The sequence below is a fragment of the Boleophthalmus pectinirostris genome, unplaced genomic scaffold, assembly GCF_026225935.1.
Source record: "Boleophthalmus pectinirostris isolate CB_2022bp ecotype Guang Dong unplaced genomic scaffold, ASM2622593v1 HiC_scaffold_13, whole genome shotgun sequence".
In the NCBI taxonomy this organism is placed as follows: domain Eukaryota; kingdom Metazoa; phylum Chordata; class Actinopteri; order Gobiiformes; family Gobiidae; genus Boleophthalmus; species Boleophthalmus pectinirostris.
The window spans coordinates 35,088,390-35,105,215 of NW_026571036.1; the positions used below are offsets into that span (position 1 = coordinate 35,088,390).

General features: G+C 37.1%; 1 protein-coding gene across 4 annotated transcripts in view; it reads right to left on the reverse strand.

Moving 5' to 3' along the window:
* The window catches only part of flrt2 (fibronectin leucine rich transmembrane protein 2), a 126,221-nt gene that overhangs the window by 45,310 nt on the left and 64,085 nt on the right, over positions 1–16,826 (reverse strand). Inside the window, exon 3 of one of the 4 annotated variants that reach the window (XM_055149480.1) lies at positions 15,051–15,074. The exons of the other annotated variants lie outside the window; for them this stretch is intronic. The gene's annotated coding sequence lies outside the window, so the exon portion shown is untranslated. The remainder of the gene's footprint in view (positions 1–15,050; positions 15,075–16,826) is intronic. 4 annotated transcript variants of the gene reach the window in all.

Below are 16,826 nucleotides of genomic sequence, written 5' to 3' on the forward strand. Positions count from 1 at the left end.
GCCTTATTTGCTGAATGGTCTGTCACCTGCTTGTCTCCGTGGAGTGTTCTATATGGAATGTATGGGCATATCACTTGCATTTATTGAAATACATCTTTGTAAGTTTGCCTATTGACTTAGAGACATTTAAAGCCATATTGAGGAACATTCCAGCCAATCACTTCGGATGACCTCCTCCAGAAATGTTACATAGTTTTTACCATGTATTTAAGCAACATTTGTCTTGTCCTCAGTGGCGGAGTTAACTATTTAGGGGTGAACTTGAGTTTGAAGCCCTCACTATAATACACTTTTATTTATTCATTTATTTTTTTTTAATATTTGTTGTCTGTTTTTCCCCATTGTTCTTGAAACGTGCACATCTCTATTTATTTGAATTATGGTGGACTGGAAACTTGTCTCATTAGTTAGATAGCCTACCAGACAACCAGAGAAGAAAGTAGTTTTATTTTTTGTTAATAAAATTACATTTTTGTTTACATCCTTTATATATGATTATGCTATAATTATGTTCAAAACAGGGTCATTCTGACTAGTCCATTCTAATGTGAAAGGAGGAATGCATTGACAGTCAAAATAGATTTGACAGTCAGATACTATTTTGATGGTGTTTTTGTTTTGTTTTTTGTTTAAAAGTCAACTACTCTCATTTAATGTCATATTTAGAGAAAATCTAATTGCTCTGAGGCCTTGACCATTAGTGGTAATGGCAAGGGCAATTGTTTGGGGGCCACTCCAGGTTTGGGCCTGAGGCGGCCGCCTACTTTTGCCCAATGGTGGCGCTGCTTGTCCTAGTACAGATATATGCTATAATCAGCTCTTGAGATCAGAATAAGTCTGCTGTGTACTATATGCATCTTGCAGCATTTACCGCTCTGGCCTCTAAAAAGTTGTGAAAATCGCCTAGACTGTGTTTTCAGTTCGTTTTCCATTTTTCAACAAAAGCTTTAAGGACACACACACAGGACCACAGTGCCAGGATTCTACTTGAACTTGGAAGAATAATGCGCAAGTTTAGATTAGAAAACAGAATAGAAGGACAAACAAACACAGGAATAACATGCAAACTTCACAAAACCCAGCTCATCAAAGCTAACCACAATGCCACAGTGTTGTATTTTCATTTTGTTGTAGTCCCATTGTCCAGCGTCATTTTGAGAAATCCCAAGCCCAAGACTAAATATGATAGAAAAGAAATGTAATGTATTCTTGGACTTTTTGTCGGCAGTTATGGATAGAAAGACAAAGTACAAAACGAAACATAAATAAACAATAATTAGCTCAACTGGTCTGGTGTCTGGCAGGAACTGTTGTGGGTGGCAAGCGTCTGATTAAAGCCCCAATCCATTCGCATTAGCATACTTCAGTTATACTTCTAACAACAATGTAATCCTTTATACATGATTCTTATAAATGCCTCTTCACTATATTTATGTATTCAGCCACAGTTGAGTAATATTGTTTAGCTTAACGCCTGAAAACCTATTTGAATTTGTCTCTAAAACCAGTCTGGTGGCCTGTAATTCCTGAATGTTTAGCTTGCCGTACGCTTTGCCCACATACATTCGTCATGAGGGCCACTTGTTGGAACAGGAACCTGGTATAAATCATACGGCCTTACGCAGATTTACAGTGATGGGTACGGCTGTCGTGGAATACAGGGGCTGGTCGCGGGGGCCAGCGGCGGGTTGGGGCGGGGGTGGGCTTTGCTCTTCACACCTAAACTGCTCCGTCCCTGGCTCTGATTAAACAAACAGAGCGTGTACTTTGGGCCAGTATTAACCTGCCCCGACCAACCGCCCCCATCGCGTACACTGCACCTCTTTGTTCTCACGGCGACCTTCAAATGGAGACTTTTATTTGACATGGAGGTGTGCCCCAAAGCAGAACATTGGAGCTGATGTTGTTTTATTATGAGCCTCGTAAAGCTGTCGTGGTTAGTCCCCCCGCTGCTGTGGATGGGCAAAGAATATCATTTGACAAGTCCAAATAAATAAGAGGTATTAGGATGCGGGAGACAAATTGTGTTGATTTTAAATATTTCAAACTTTTCTATTGGTGGTCTCTAAGAATACACGCTTAATTTGTTGAACTATGTGAAGCATTTTTGGGCATCAAAAAGTGCAATACAAGTGTTATGTATTATTATTATTCAGAGGTGGGGACTTGGACTCGAGTCAGACTTGAGTCACTATTTTTAGAACTTGAGACTTGACTTGATAAAATGGATTTAGACTTGGGACTTGACTTGGACTTGAAGGTCAGTGACTCGGGACTTGACTCAGACTTGAGGCCTGTGACTTAACGAGATTTGATGGTTCTCCTAAAAAATATATATGTTTTATAAAATACTTTTCTCTTTACAGTTGATAAATGCGGAGCTCAATTTTAAAGGAATATACTGGAACATGTCTCTCCCACTTCTGTTTGGTACTTTAGATGTAACTGAACTACTGTGATACTCAATTGTACTACAATATACAGTACAACACAATAAAGCATTTTAGCAAGTTTTGAAATCAGATTTTTTTCTATCCTGATCCGCAATGATTCACACTAAAAATGTAAAAGGGAAAAAATAACATTTCTACAACTAAATACCCATATATAAATATATCATGATTTTTTAAGTACAATTTAGTTTAAAATTCATATAAATTGCAAAAATTAAACCTGTATTCGGTACTTTGGGTTAAAGACTTGAAATGACCTGAAGCTCAAAGCAGATGACTTGGACTTGACTTGGACTTATGGGCCAGAGACTCAAGACTCGACTTGGGACTTGACTCGGACTTGAGGTCAAAGACTTGACTTGCAAAACAACGACTTGGTCCCACCTCTGTTATTATTTTAAAAAATATATAAATATAAATATAAATATATATAAATAAATAAATAAATAAGTCCAATTAACTAACAAAATTATTTTCTAACATTTATCCAGCTTGAGGTCCCGTAAAATTTATTTGAAGAATTTCCACTAGAAAAGTTAGTGCACCTTAAAGTGTGTCAGTATGTTTTTGTTTTTTTTTTATTATTATTTATTTATTTATTTTTTTTTTCCTTTTTGAATTATTCCGTTCCAGTTATTCATTTATTTTACATTTAGATTCATTTCAACCTAAAAGTGCATTGTGTAACTTTTCTGATTCTTGGTCTGTCAAATGCTTTTCTCCATGAAGATGTTATTGCTTTTTCTGGAATGTTTTCTATCATTTCCCTCATCATGGAGACCAAGCCAGAACAAGTTACAGGTCAGATCTGTGGAGAGGCAACCCCGCTCACAGTCAGAATGCCTGTTGGTATTTCTGAGCTATAAAACCACCTGCAATTGAATACATGTAAGGTAGAGTGTCATACTGTGAAACATTCCAGAGCAATGACATATCCGTAGAAACATGCAGGTGACGGGCTCCTAACCAGAATGTTACACAATGCACCTTTAAAATTTGTCATCATGTTTCTGTAAAAATTCTCAAAGCTAAAATTTTGAATTGAACTCTGCTGAATTTCTACATTTATTTTTCACTTTTGAATTATTCCGTTCGAGTTATTCATTTTTTCTGAGATTAATTTTTTAGATTTTGATTAGGATTCATTTGGATTTTTGTTGTGGTTAAGAAAAAACATGAGATAGACAGTTGCACAGCCTCGTCTCCCTCTGTCTTGTGTAAAAACTGAACCAAACAATAGTTGGCACACGTGTAAAAGAACTGCCCAGACAACCAGGGAATGGCAAAAATTCCCCGTCCTGTTATTCAAAACTGTTATGGCAACTCAGAGCTAGCAGGTATTTCTCATGACTATCTGCTTTCCCTGGGTATCGGGTGTCTTTGGGGAGAGTCTTGAAATGCCTCCAAAAGGTACGAGGAATGTTCACAGGCTGCACATGGAAGAATTTTAGCCCCAGCAAAAAAGACGACAAGAGCTGGAGAAGTGAAACCAGCTACGGCTCAGAGTCTTAGGCCTTGAATGGGTGTAGAGAAAGAGAGATAGAGAGCATGGAGAGGTGGGTAGAGTATACGCAAAATAGTACTCAAGAAAGAGTAGCGTTACTTCAGAATAATATTACTTAAAGGTATGAAGTTGTAGTCCAAGTAAGAGAAAGTAAAACCGGATTGGGAAAACTGCTTAAGTAAGAATAACTGCAAAAGTAACAGTCTGAATTCATATCAGATTTGTAATTTGAGGCTGTTTCTTAGGGCAAAATATTAAATAATGCTCCAAATCTGATATTTTCAAAGAACAGATCAAAAAAGTATACAATATATCTATATAAATATCTAAATCTAGTAATAGTAGTAGTAGTTGTAGTCGTAGTAGTAGTAGTTGTACTAGTAGTAGTAGTAGTACTTGTAGTCATAGTAGTAGTTGTACTAGTAGTAGTAGTAGTACTTGTAGTCATAGTAGTAGTTGTAGCAGTAGTTATAATTGTAGTAGTTGTAGTTGTAGTAGTAGTAATTGTAGCCATAGTAGTAGTAGTTGTAGTCGTAGTAGTAGTAGTACTTGTAGTCGTAGTAGTAGTAGTTGTACTAGTAGTAGTTGTAGTCGTAGTAGTAGTAGTTGTACTAGTAGTAGTAGTAGTACTTGTAGTCATAGTAGTAGTTGTAGTAGTAGTTATAGTCGTAGTAGTTGTAGTCATAGTAGTAGTTGTAGTAGTAGTTATAGTCGTAGTAGTTGTAGTCATAGTAGTAGTTGTAGTAGTAGTTATAGTCGTAGTAGTTGTAATCGTAGTAGTAGTAATTGTAGTCATAGTAGTACTAGTTGTAGTCGTAGTAGTAGTAGTACTTGTAGTCGTAGTAGTTGTACTAGTAGTAGTTATAGTCGTAGTAGTTGTAGTCATAGTAGTAGTAGTTGTACTAGTAGTAGTTATAGTCGTAGTAGTTGTAGTCATAGTAGTAGTAGTTGTAGTAGTAGTAGTTATAGTCGTAGTAGTTTTAGTCGTAGTAGTAGTAATTGTAGTCATAGTAGTAGTAGTTGTAGTCGTAGTAGTTATAGTAGTAGTAGTTATAGTTGTAACAAACATTATAACATAGATCAGAAAATAGTCCATTAAAAAGTTACTCAAGTAAATGTAAAATCCCAACCGAGTATCCACCTCTGCTAACACGTGTGGAGCCCTGTGGCTGCCCGGCGCTGGAGTGTGTGTTTGGGGTAACAATAGTCGGAGAGCGGGAGTCGGAGGGGGGAGGAGGGGGTGTACAAAGACGCCCTCGGGACCACACCACTGCTGGCCGTGGTCCAAGTGCGCTGATAGGCCAACAGGAAGAACTTGTTCAGATCAATGGGCTGCTTTATTCTGGCTAATACAGTGGTCCTGAAGGGGCAGTCACAACAGCGAGGCAGAGGAGGCAACAGGAAGTGAGGAGGAGGAGGAGGACATGTGTTTGCATTTGGACTAAATTGTTCAATTATCTTTAAATCATATTTAACAGATGTATCCCTGAGTCAAAGTATTTCTTAATTTATCTTTAACGTTTAGACATTATGAAAGATGAAAAGGACATTAGGGTTCTCTTTATTTATTTATTTATTTACTTATTTATTTATTTTGTTGTTGTTGTTTGTCGCTTGTTGCTAAAATAAATTGTACATTGTTGAATATAATTGATGTAGTAGTAGTACTTGTAGTAGTTGTAACAGTTTTAGTAGTTGTAGTAGTAGTTGTAGTAGTATTAGTAGTAGTTGCTGCAGTAGTAGTTGTAGTTATAGTTGCTTTAGTAGTTGTAGTAGTTGTAGTATTAGTAGTAGCAGTAGTAGTAGTTGTAGTAGTAGCTGTAGTCAAAGTTGTAGCCATAGTTGTTGTTGTAGTAGTAGTTGTAGTAGTTGTAAGTATAGCCATAGTAGTTGTAGTAGTTGTAGTCATAGTAGTAGTAGTTGTAATCGTAATAGTAGTACTTGTAGTCGTAGTAGTCAAAGTAGTTGTAGTCATAGTAGTAGTAGTTGTTGTTGTAGTTGTAATCGTAGTTGTAGTAGTTGTTGTTGTTGTTGTAGTAGTAGTTGTAATCATAGTTGTTGTCGTAGTAGTAGTAGTAGTTGCAGTAGTAGTTGTAGCTGTAGTAGTTGTAGTTGTAGTAGTTGTAGTAGTCATAGTAGTAGTAGTTGTTGTTGTAATCATAGTTCTTGTAGTAGTTGTAATCATAGTTGTTGTAGTAGTAGTAGTAGTTGTAGTAGTAGTCGTAGCTGTAGTAGTTGTAGTTGTAGTAGTTGTTGTAGTAGTACTAGTAGTAGTTGTTGTTGTAATCGTAGTTCTTGTAGTAGTTGTAATCATAGTTGTTGTAGTAGTTGTTGTAGTAGTAGTAATTGTTGTTGTTGTAGTTGTAATAGTAGTAGTTGTTGTAATTGTAGTAGTCAAGATAAAGCTGATCTGATCCCCCACAGATCAAATCCTTCCCAATTAAAGTACTACTAACAACCTGTAATACTGCGTACCCCAAACTCTGGTCCAGTGTAGTAACTAAAAATACTTCCAATACACCTCCATGCAAATAAACACATATTCACCAACACACACTAGGAGAAAGTCATTGGCAAATCTTCTTCCTGACAAAGTGACACTCAATCCAATAACACACACACACACACACACACACACACACTCTGCCGCCGCTGGCCACAAAAGCTCTGCTGACATCAGGAATGTCCCAGCGCTCCCTCGCTCACTGGACTCTGCTGCTCTTATTATTCCTGAGAAGAGGAAACCCAACCAGACGAACTGTGCGGGAAAGTGAAAAGACGGAGCTCGGAGGGACGGAAGAGGAGATGCCGGGGAGTTTTTGTTTGTGCTTTCTTCCAGTGTGAGACTATATGGGAATAATAAGAGCCCTAACATCTCCGAGTCTTTACCCTGAGCAGTTTTAGCGCCAGAACAAAAGGGGAAGTGTTTCTGAAAACTCCAGAAGTAGTTGCGAATGCTTTGGGAATTATATCTGAAAATGTTTTGAAATGTTTGTAAGAGAAAAGTACTTAAAGGTAGGTGTAGGATAATAAACTTGGGGGAAACTTGGGCAAAGTTACAATTTTAGAAGTGTACCGTAAATAATATTCTGGTGAGGAGTCCCTTGCCTGGTTGCCGGATTTTGCTTTACCTGGAATGTTCCACAGTGCAGTATTGAAGGTCCTGTATTACTGAAAATTGACCTGTGAGCTTTAAGCCATGTGAGAATGTTGTTACCTCATTAAAAACATGTTTCATTCACACATGTTCGAGTAATCTTGAATAATTAGTCTATATCTCTAAAGCTGAAAATGCTCTGTTCCACCTTGTGATGTCACTAAGTGGTAGTTTTCAAGCTACCTTTTACCTTTTTTTCAGGAGATATTATCAATTCTAGGGCTGAATTCATCCAAATGATTCTGTATCACCACATGACATCACAAGGTAGGGCTGCTCGATTATGGAAAAAATCATTATCATAATTATTTTAGTCCAGGGGTGTCAAACTCAAATTCACACAGGGCCAAAATTAAAAACTGGGACTAAGTCGTGGACCAGACTGAATGTATTGTATATTGAAAAATGTCAGCATCTGCATGTTTCCTCTTCTTTCGAAATATGTAATGTTAAACCTTTTCTTAATTAATTTAAATGTTTAATTATAGTTTTGCTTAAACATTGAATCCAGAACAAGCAGAATATAAAATAATAACACAATTTTAAATAAATAGTGTCTCTATAGTCTATCTGTAGCCGGAGGGCCAGCTCTAATGCATATTAGATATGATTAGAGCCCGACCCATATATCGGCTGGCCAATATTATTGGCCGATATGGGCACCTGGAGTCATATCGGCTATCGGCTGATATGCTTGCTGATATGGGCCGATATTTCACGTGGGCATGTAATACGTCGTTATAAAGCTTAGACTCTCTACAGACAGATAAAAGTCCTAATATGTGGCTCCACATCAGTATTTATCTATGCAATCGGTTTGAGTCTGGATTAAAAGGACATTTATTAGTGCAGACTTGTGATGTGAGGAGGAGCCTGTGTGAGCGCTGAGTGTTGGAAATATGTTAACTTTGAAGCTAGTTTTGGCTATTTGTGATTAGCTGTTAGCTGCTGTAGCTCCCACACATAAACAGGCTGTTTTCTATTGGTCTATTGTAAAGTGACTATATTGGCCGTATATTTGTTACTGGACCAACATTGATATGTAAATGAGCTGTGAATAGACGTGTGAATGATCCACGTTTATGCATATAATTAATTACCGCGGTGTACACGTTTTTACGGCTAAAGGCTAATACCGGTAGTTTCTTTACTATTTAGGAGTTATGGGTCGGTCGCGATCGAAGCGGCTCTTAGAGCCGGCTCTTTGAAGTGAACAACGGGAGCCTGCTTCTTATTGGGAGCCGTGTTTTCTCTTTTTCTCACTTTTTCTCTTCAAGCCGCATGTAGACCCGTAGTTTGACAGCAGCAGCGGCTGAAAACGAAACTTTCAGAAATATGCGTGTGCATAGGATTTAAAAAAAAGGAACGCGCCGTCATCACGGTTAATGCTGTCTGTGCCTCGTTTCCTGATTTCAATGACCTCCTTGAAAACGCTGGGTCTCCTCCAGAGAACACCGGGCGACTGGAGGCGTGGTCAGTCTGAGCGACCTGCCAGGTCCATCAGGCTGACCACGCCTACAGGAAGTAACAACAGCTGACATACGACACGTCACCACCAACACCGGTGACAGTTCTGAAGATGACTTGCAGCTAGCAGCCGAAACATGTCAACAAGGTAAACACACTTTACTGCATTGTCTTTAAAAAGAACCTAAGAAGTTAAAGATATATTTTTTAGTTGCACAATAAATTTAATCAGCATTGCTCTCTCTAAAAAAAGAGAGTTTATTCTATAATTTATATAAAACTTTCAATTGAAAATAAATACAGACTCCAAATATGTACCTTAGAGCAGTTTTGCAAAGTATAAACATAAAATGAATAAAATATACTTTGAACATGAAATAAGGCATAGAAAAACATAAATGTATCCAAAATAAATTATATATCCAGCTATTCTACAATCTCTATATTAAAAAAAATCAAATAAATATACTTATTTATATTAAAAATGTGCTTAATTGCACAGCCTTATCACAAGGTAGAACAGAGTGTTTCCTGTTTGAGAGACGCCTAAATATGCACAATTTGTTTGTTAAATGTGTGAGAATGAAACAAAACACAACTCCAGGTCTGTTGGCGATTAGGAAACAACTTTAAATCAAAGATCAGAAAATGGAGTAGTATTGGCCCTTTAAACTGATCTGTCTTGCATTTATTCATTTACATGTGTTTTTCTCCCTAAAAAAAAGAAAACCTTGAGTACATTATTTTTTGATGTGGGTTTACCTCAGCAAAAATCTTATCTTCAACTTGGCTGAATGCCACAATATGGAACCTTCCAGTGCCTGCATGGTAATATCTCCATGGAAACAGGCAGGCGACAAACCGTCCATCAGAAAAATCAGCGCCTGTTAAAGTCTGTCATTCATTTTTTGTCAAATTCCCCTAAAAGAGCTAAAATATTGAATTCCTGTGCTGACTGTGCTTGAAAATACAGTATGTTTGCCACAATATTTATTCTATTCTAGTTTTGATTTTGCGATCTGCCAGCTGGATCGTGGTGCTCAGTTCTGGTTGATTTTAGACTTCAAAAAAGCGTTAAGTGGGAAGTGTCGCTGTAGTCAGAAACAGAGCAGAGACTTGGCAGAAACCTTATTGATATTTTCTGTGAGTGACATTGTAACCATATTTCTTTATAATCTATACTTAGCCACATATGCAGCGCAGATTCAAGATGAAAGCGATTCAGGGGTTCTTAGTGTCAGGACATACCATAGACTGTATATACATATGTGGACATAGTTAGCCTCTACGTTCCAAATAGGAAGTGAGCATGGGTGCACTTCCGGCTCCATCAACTCTGGTTCCAATTCGCCCTCTACTGAAAAACTTTCACTCGTCTCTCTGTAACTGCTGCAGTCAGGCTCTTCACTTTGTCATAAAATGTTCGTATTAAAACTTTCTACATGCTCCCATTGTTTTTATTTCGCTATTTTGTACATAAATCAAGCTTTGAACATTAATAACAGACCTTTTTTCCCAACTAGCCTTAGCAACAGTTTGATCCACTTGCTGCTAAACCAGTGCTGTGGACGGGAAGAAGGGTTGCCAACTCCCTGAAAAATAAGTAAGGGGGACTTCATTGGCAGGGCTGATGTGCTTTCGATTTGAGCTACCTGTCAATATGAGCTACGCAGTGCTACTGTGCATGCGCACATCCCCCAAGCACTGTTCCAGTTTAAATGCCGTCAGTCTGAGCTCCCAAGGCAGAAATGGTAGCCAGGATGGTGCCACCAAGTGCCTCCGCTCAATTTCAATTCTCTCCAGCAACTAGGTCAGAAATCAAAATTAGTGTGTTTTGATGGTTCGCAAAAACCCCAGAAGTCCAAGTTCGGGCACCAGCCAATCAGTGAACAACCATACATTCAGTGTTGACAACGATTCCCAAGATCGAGGATTTAAAGCCGGAACAAAGAGAATGTTTGGTGAATTTCCTCAAGGGGAAAGACGTTATTGCCCTTCTTCTTACGGGATTTGGGAAAAGCTTAATACACCAGTTAGCCCCGTTAGCAGCGCATTACATATGTGACTACCAAATAGCAGCGATTGGTTAAATGAAAAAGTACCCGCCTAAGGAAATTCTAACACTACGAGGTCAGACGGTTTCTATGAAGTGAAACCGGCTGATGGATCAGGCTACAGAAATGGAGTACAAGTCGCATTTTAAAAGTGTATTGGTTTTATTATATGTTTTGACCGGTTAAGCACGTAAGCATGGACATTAGTGTTATAACTTTTTTACAGCCTCTATACCCTGTATCATATTTTGATGAACTTCTGCTATGAAAGGAACTAACCTTCAGTTGGTCATATTTTTGAAAAAAGTCCCCCCGGACTCAAAATTAAGTTTTCGTAAAGTCTACCAACAACCAGACTAATACCGTTAGAAGGTTACTATCTGTACAATCATAAAATAACCAAAGGCAATTGTCTCTTTAATAACACGGGAACAAAACACATAATCAGGGTAAAGATAATATAAAATAGGCCACTAAAAATAAATGATGATTGTCAGTGTTGGTTAGCAACGATGAATTGAATGGCTTATAAAGTGAAAACAAGAATAGAAACTGAAACTCCAGTATATTATGATGGCAGTACAACTTATTATTGATCCATTTTCAGTCAAATTGACTTGTAATGGCCCTTGTGATAACTTAGCACGGTTTTGCATTTCATATCATTGGCTGTAATGTGTATTTAATTTGTTTGTTTTTTTCAGGGGGACTTTTTTAAAAGAGTGTTGAAAATGGAGTTTGGTTTCAATTATACCAAAAAGTTCATCCAATCATGATGCAGGACTTTGATTTTGGAAAAAAAAGTTCAAAAAGTTATAACCCTAATGGGCATGTTAGATTTGCGGCATTTGCGTACGTTCATTTCGATGGGACAACCCAATTTTGAACGCCGTAAAGCACTGTCTGGAGAGGCTGAGAATACATTTACTGTAAATTTTCTTCTAAAGCACTGACTGCTCACTATTTTTGAGTCTCACAGTAATATGGGGCAAAGTACGTCCCTTTTCAGCTTAATACAGGACACGTACTTTTGTTTCTGAATACGGGACGAATAAATTTTTCAAGGGACGGTTGGCAACCCTAACAGGAAGGGATATTAACTTCTACAGTCTTGCTTCGGATTGGTTCTTTAGTTGCCGTGATCCTCAAAGAATCGGAATTCCAAATATGGACCTCAGCTCCAAATTCGCCCACAGTTTCATTTGACTGGAGAGGATCGCTATGGGAAATAACCTCACTCCCTCTTAGTCCACTTCTATATATAGTCGATGTGACACAAAACAGGTTCCTGGTCAGTGCAGCTGTCAATCATGTGTTTGCACAATCTGTAAAACTTTCCTGTGAAAAGGCCAGATTTTCAGGTTGAGATTCATTATTTCTTTGACACTTGACCTGAAAAAGCTCAAAGAAAGTCTCATTGCACAACAAGGTCAGTGCAGGTTTGGGGCCAGGGTGTTTGTCCTGACCCTGCAGTGAGTCAGCAGATCCAGTATCAAACGCTTGTACTATAAAGACGTTTAAAGAGCACATGACATATAAAAAGGCTATTATCTTTGTGATTCTCATACAGGTACTCACTGCTTTTTAGATCTTTTTCCAGTTTGAGATCATATAAATGACGCTGTTCTATCGACAACTGCGAGTGTCACATTTGATTTGAATAGTTCTTGATTTGAAATATATGCATATATTCTTTTCAGCGTCATGGGAATCCACTAAACAAATCAAAGGGGTTGATTGCTTATGATGAGGAGAAGTGAATAATGTAAAATGTAGGATCTCATTTGAGTTCAAGTCAAGAACGGGTTGGCGGAAGTGGGTATGGGGTGGGGTCTGGAGTGATGATTGACAGCCAACCGACATTCACAACAATCCAACATGACATTGACCAGTGAGCTCCAGACTTTGAAACAGAGCGGACATTTGTGCTTGGATCACGCCGTTTTCCTTTTCTCCAGAAATGGAAAATTCAAATGTCCTGGCCGTAGTTGATTCTAAAGAGGCCCTTACAGACATGGCTTTAACCCAAAACTCAGATTTTTAACAAAAATGCAGTAAAATGCCAAAATAAGGTCAGGGATTGGTATACATTTCTATTTTAGACACATCTACACAACTAATCAGAAGAGAAAAAAAGTGATTTTGGTGTTTAGTGGCTCTTTAAAGGTGGATTGTATAACTTGTCTAGTTTGGGGTCTATCACGTATTTTTCTCCGTGGAGATGTTATTGCTCTGCCTGAAATGTTTCACAGTATAGTCTTAAACCAAACCAAACCAGATCAAGTTACAGGTCAGATCTGTGGAGAGAGGCAATTGTTTTCCTATCTATGAGCAATAAAACCATCTGTAATTTAATAAATGTAAGGAAGATATGTTTAATGCCATACTGTGAAACATTCCAGACAAAGCAATAACATCTCCATGGATAAAAGCATTTGACGGATCCTCTAGAAAATTACACAATGCACTTGTTTTCTGTAGACCAGTATTTGACTCATTCATTAAAAGTAGTAGTCAGATAGTTTGTCCACGTTCCCAAAGACTAAGGAGACAAGATGTACCTATTTACCCAGAACAGTCCCTATTTTTGAGCCATTTGATACCTGCTGACAGTAAAGAGAGGCATATATTGACATTTGTTGAGGAAATATAGAAAAGCTGCTTAAAAACGACCAAAACGCAAAGAAAATGTGACTATACTGACTCATGTTTGTCGAGAATGGGCCGAGCGCATAACAGTTCTTCTTAATTACGCATTCATTTCGCAATTTTATTATTACCAACTACCCCAAACCAAGAGAGTCACAGTTTTTTATTCTGAAATTTTGGTCAAACTACCAAAGACTACACTTGGTAATAAAGTCCCATCTACAGTAAAAGCATGTGTTTGCCACAGCCAGGAGGCAGAGCTGTCCATTCCTTTGGTCTATCATCCGTAAAATCACAAGATGTTATTCTCAAAGTACCTTTAAAAACAGCTCACGGGAGGAGAAGACACATCAGCACAAAACATAGCACTGTCCATCGCTACCAGCTTATCTCTGCTTATTTATAGAGCAGAGAGAGAGACCTTTCATTTCAGCAAGTGACAATCTATGTAGGCCACTGTAGTTGTGAACAAGAGATGAATTAGATTTTCAACAGGCCTATTTCAGCTTTCATTATGGTGGTGCTGGAGTGGGTGTGATGTGTCTCAAAGCACTATAATTGTAATTCGGTAAAGTCAGAAGATTGACAACATGTGGTGCAGTGAATGGTAGCGACGTGTGAAAAAGCTTTCCAGTATATATTTTTAGTTTAATTGAAGGTGCATTGTGTACTGGGGTGTAACAATATCCAAGTCTCATGATACGATATTTATTGTGATATCGTGGGGAGGCTCATTTATTTATTTATTTTATTTATTTATTTTGGTCACAGGTATATTTTGACATTGATTCATAAACAGACATATTTAACATACACAGACCGAAAAGGTGCAGGCTGAAGCTTAAGCTTATTATGCCTACCCTTTATTCCTTTGTCAGAGCTTCATCTTGACATCAGTTCATCTTCATAAATACAGCAAGAGGAAACAAACTAATCAGTAACAGAACAACAAAGTACTACAGCACAAACTAAGTCTCATATTTCATGTATCTGTCCAGAGTTAAACATTTAAACTTCTTTATGAAGTGAAAGAAAGTGGTGCACAATTTTAGATTTTCTGTACAGTTGTTCCAGAGCTCCAGCCCATTAACAGATATACAAAATTTCATAATGTTTGTTCTGATTTTCTTTTTAATAAACATGGTCATGCCTCTGAGCTCATATCGGCTCTTTCAGATTTTGAACATGTTCTGTAACGATTATGACAGGAGATTGTTGTTTACTTTGAACATGATTTTCAGAGTATAAAGGTCGACTAAATCATAAAATTTCAGCGTTTGAAGGTTTATAAATAATGCATTGGTTGGTTTGTTATAAGTTGATAATGTGATGCTCTTATTGCCTTATTTTGCAGGGTAGAGACTGGCTTTGTAATAGTCTTATATGTATTGCCCCAAATCTCTATACCGTAGGTTATGTAGGGCATTACCAGCGAGTTATATTAATAAAAAGACTGTTTTTATCTAGGGTATATCTATATTTATATATAATTGCGATCACTTTGGATAATTTGTTTCTAATTGTATTTATGTGTGATTTCCAGTTTAAATTATGATCTATGGTTATTCCTAAAAATTTATTTTGAAAGACTCTTTCTAGTGGTGTATTATTGAGCATAATTTGTACATGATTTTGTACTTTTCGCTTTGCAAATATCATAAATTTAGTTTTTTCTATGTTTATCGATAATTTATTAATATCAAACCAGACTTTAATTTTCTGCAGCTCCCTCTCCACCATTTGAAAAAGCTGCCTTTGGTCTTCACCTGAGCAGTAGAGGCTGGTATCATCTGCGAAGAGCACATAATTGAACATTTTTGATGCCGAACATAAATCATTTATATAAATAATAAACAGTTTTGGTCCAAGCGTTGAGCCCTGTGAAATTCCACAATTTACTTTCAACAATACAGATTTTTTATTATTTATTTCAACATACTGGTATTGGTTTTGTAGATAGCTTTGTAACCAGGCATGCACAGGTCCTCGCAGTCCATATCTTTCTAATTTTTGCAATAATATATTATGATCGAGGGTATCAAAAGCCTTCTTAAGGTCAATAAAGATACCCACACTGTATTTCTTTGAATCAATTGCTGTAGATACATTTTCTACCAATTCCATAACAGCCATTGAGGTGGAACGATTTTTCCTGAATCCATTCAATTGATGGTCACTTAAGAGCTCATATTTTTCTATGAATTTATCTAATCGATGAACAAATATTTTCTATTATTTTTGAGAATTGAGCGAGTATTGAAATTGGTCTATAGTTTGAAAATACATTTTTTCCCCCATTTTTGTATACTGGAAACACTCTTGCTATTTTCATTTTATCTGGAAATTTGCCCATTTTAAATGACTGATTACATATATGTGTCAGTGGATCTGCTATGAGCTCTAGGTTCATGTCTAGGCCAGCTGCATCTTTGGATGTTTTTAGTTTGAATTGTTTTACTATTTTAACTATCTCATTTTCATTTGTATGATTCATATAGAAGGAGTTTGGGTTTCTACAGACTGTGTTACATGGAAGAGAGTTCCTGTGCATTTCTATAGATTTTGCCAAGTTATTGCCCACATTAACAAAATAGTGATTGAACCCATCTACAATCTCTTTTATAGTTTCGAGTCTGATATTATTATGTGTAAAGTGGTTTGGGATATCATGTTTTTTGTCTCTTATTTCCATAATACTGTTTATCACTTTCCATGTTCCTTTTATATTTTCCCTTTGCTCTTGAAGTAATTTGTGAAAGTAGTTCTTTTTACAACTTCTCAGGATGCTTATCAATTTATTTTTATACTTTTTGTATTTAATTTCAGATCATGATTAGAGATGTAACAATATCCAAATCTCTGGGTACGATATTTTCTTAATATACATCTCACGGTACAATATTTATTGCGATATTTTGTGGAGGCTAACTAAACTGTGAATATGCAACTTTTTCCTCTTAAAATGCCTTGACAAGACTTAATCCAAAGAACTAAGACTTATAAGTGCTTAGAATTGTTATTTCTTCTTGTAGTCTACACTGAAATGGAGCAAAGGATCATGGGCTATGTAGTTCCCTCTGTCTTTGTTTTAGCTATTGCTGCACCATAACTCTTCATTTAAGCAAAGAGACTTGTAATTCGATATATTGTGATGGTCCACGATATTATTGTGAGAACTTTGACAATACGATATCATGATATTTTGGTTATTGTTACATTCCTAGTGTGAACCTTTTCTAGCAGAGGCTCAGTCAAATGCTTTTCTCCATGGAGATGTTATCACTTTGTCTGGAATGTTTCACAGTATGGCATTAAAACTTTCTATCTCCATAGAGATCAAACCAGACCAAATTACAGGTCAGGTATTTTTGAGCTACAAAACCACCTGTAATTTAGTAAATGTAATGTAGGTAGTCAACGTTAATGTCATACTGTGGAACATTCCAGCCAGAGCAATGACACGTCCAAAGAAACAAGCAGGTGTCGGAGCCCCACCCAAAAAGTTACACAGTGCACCTATAATGTTATTTGTTAGATGTCAG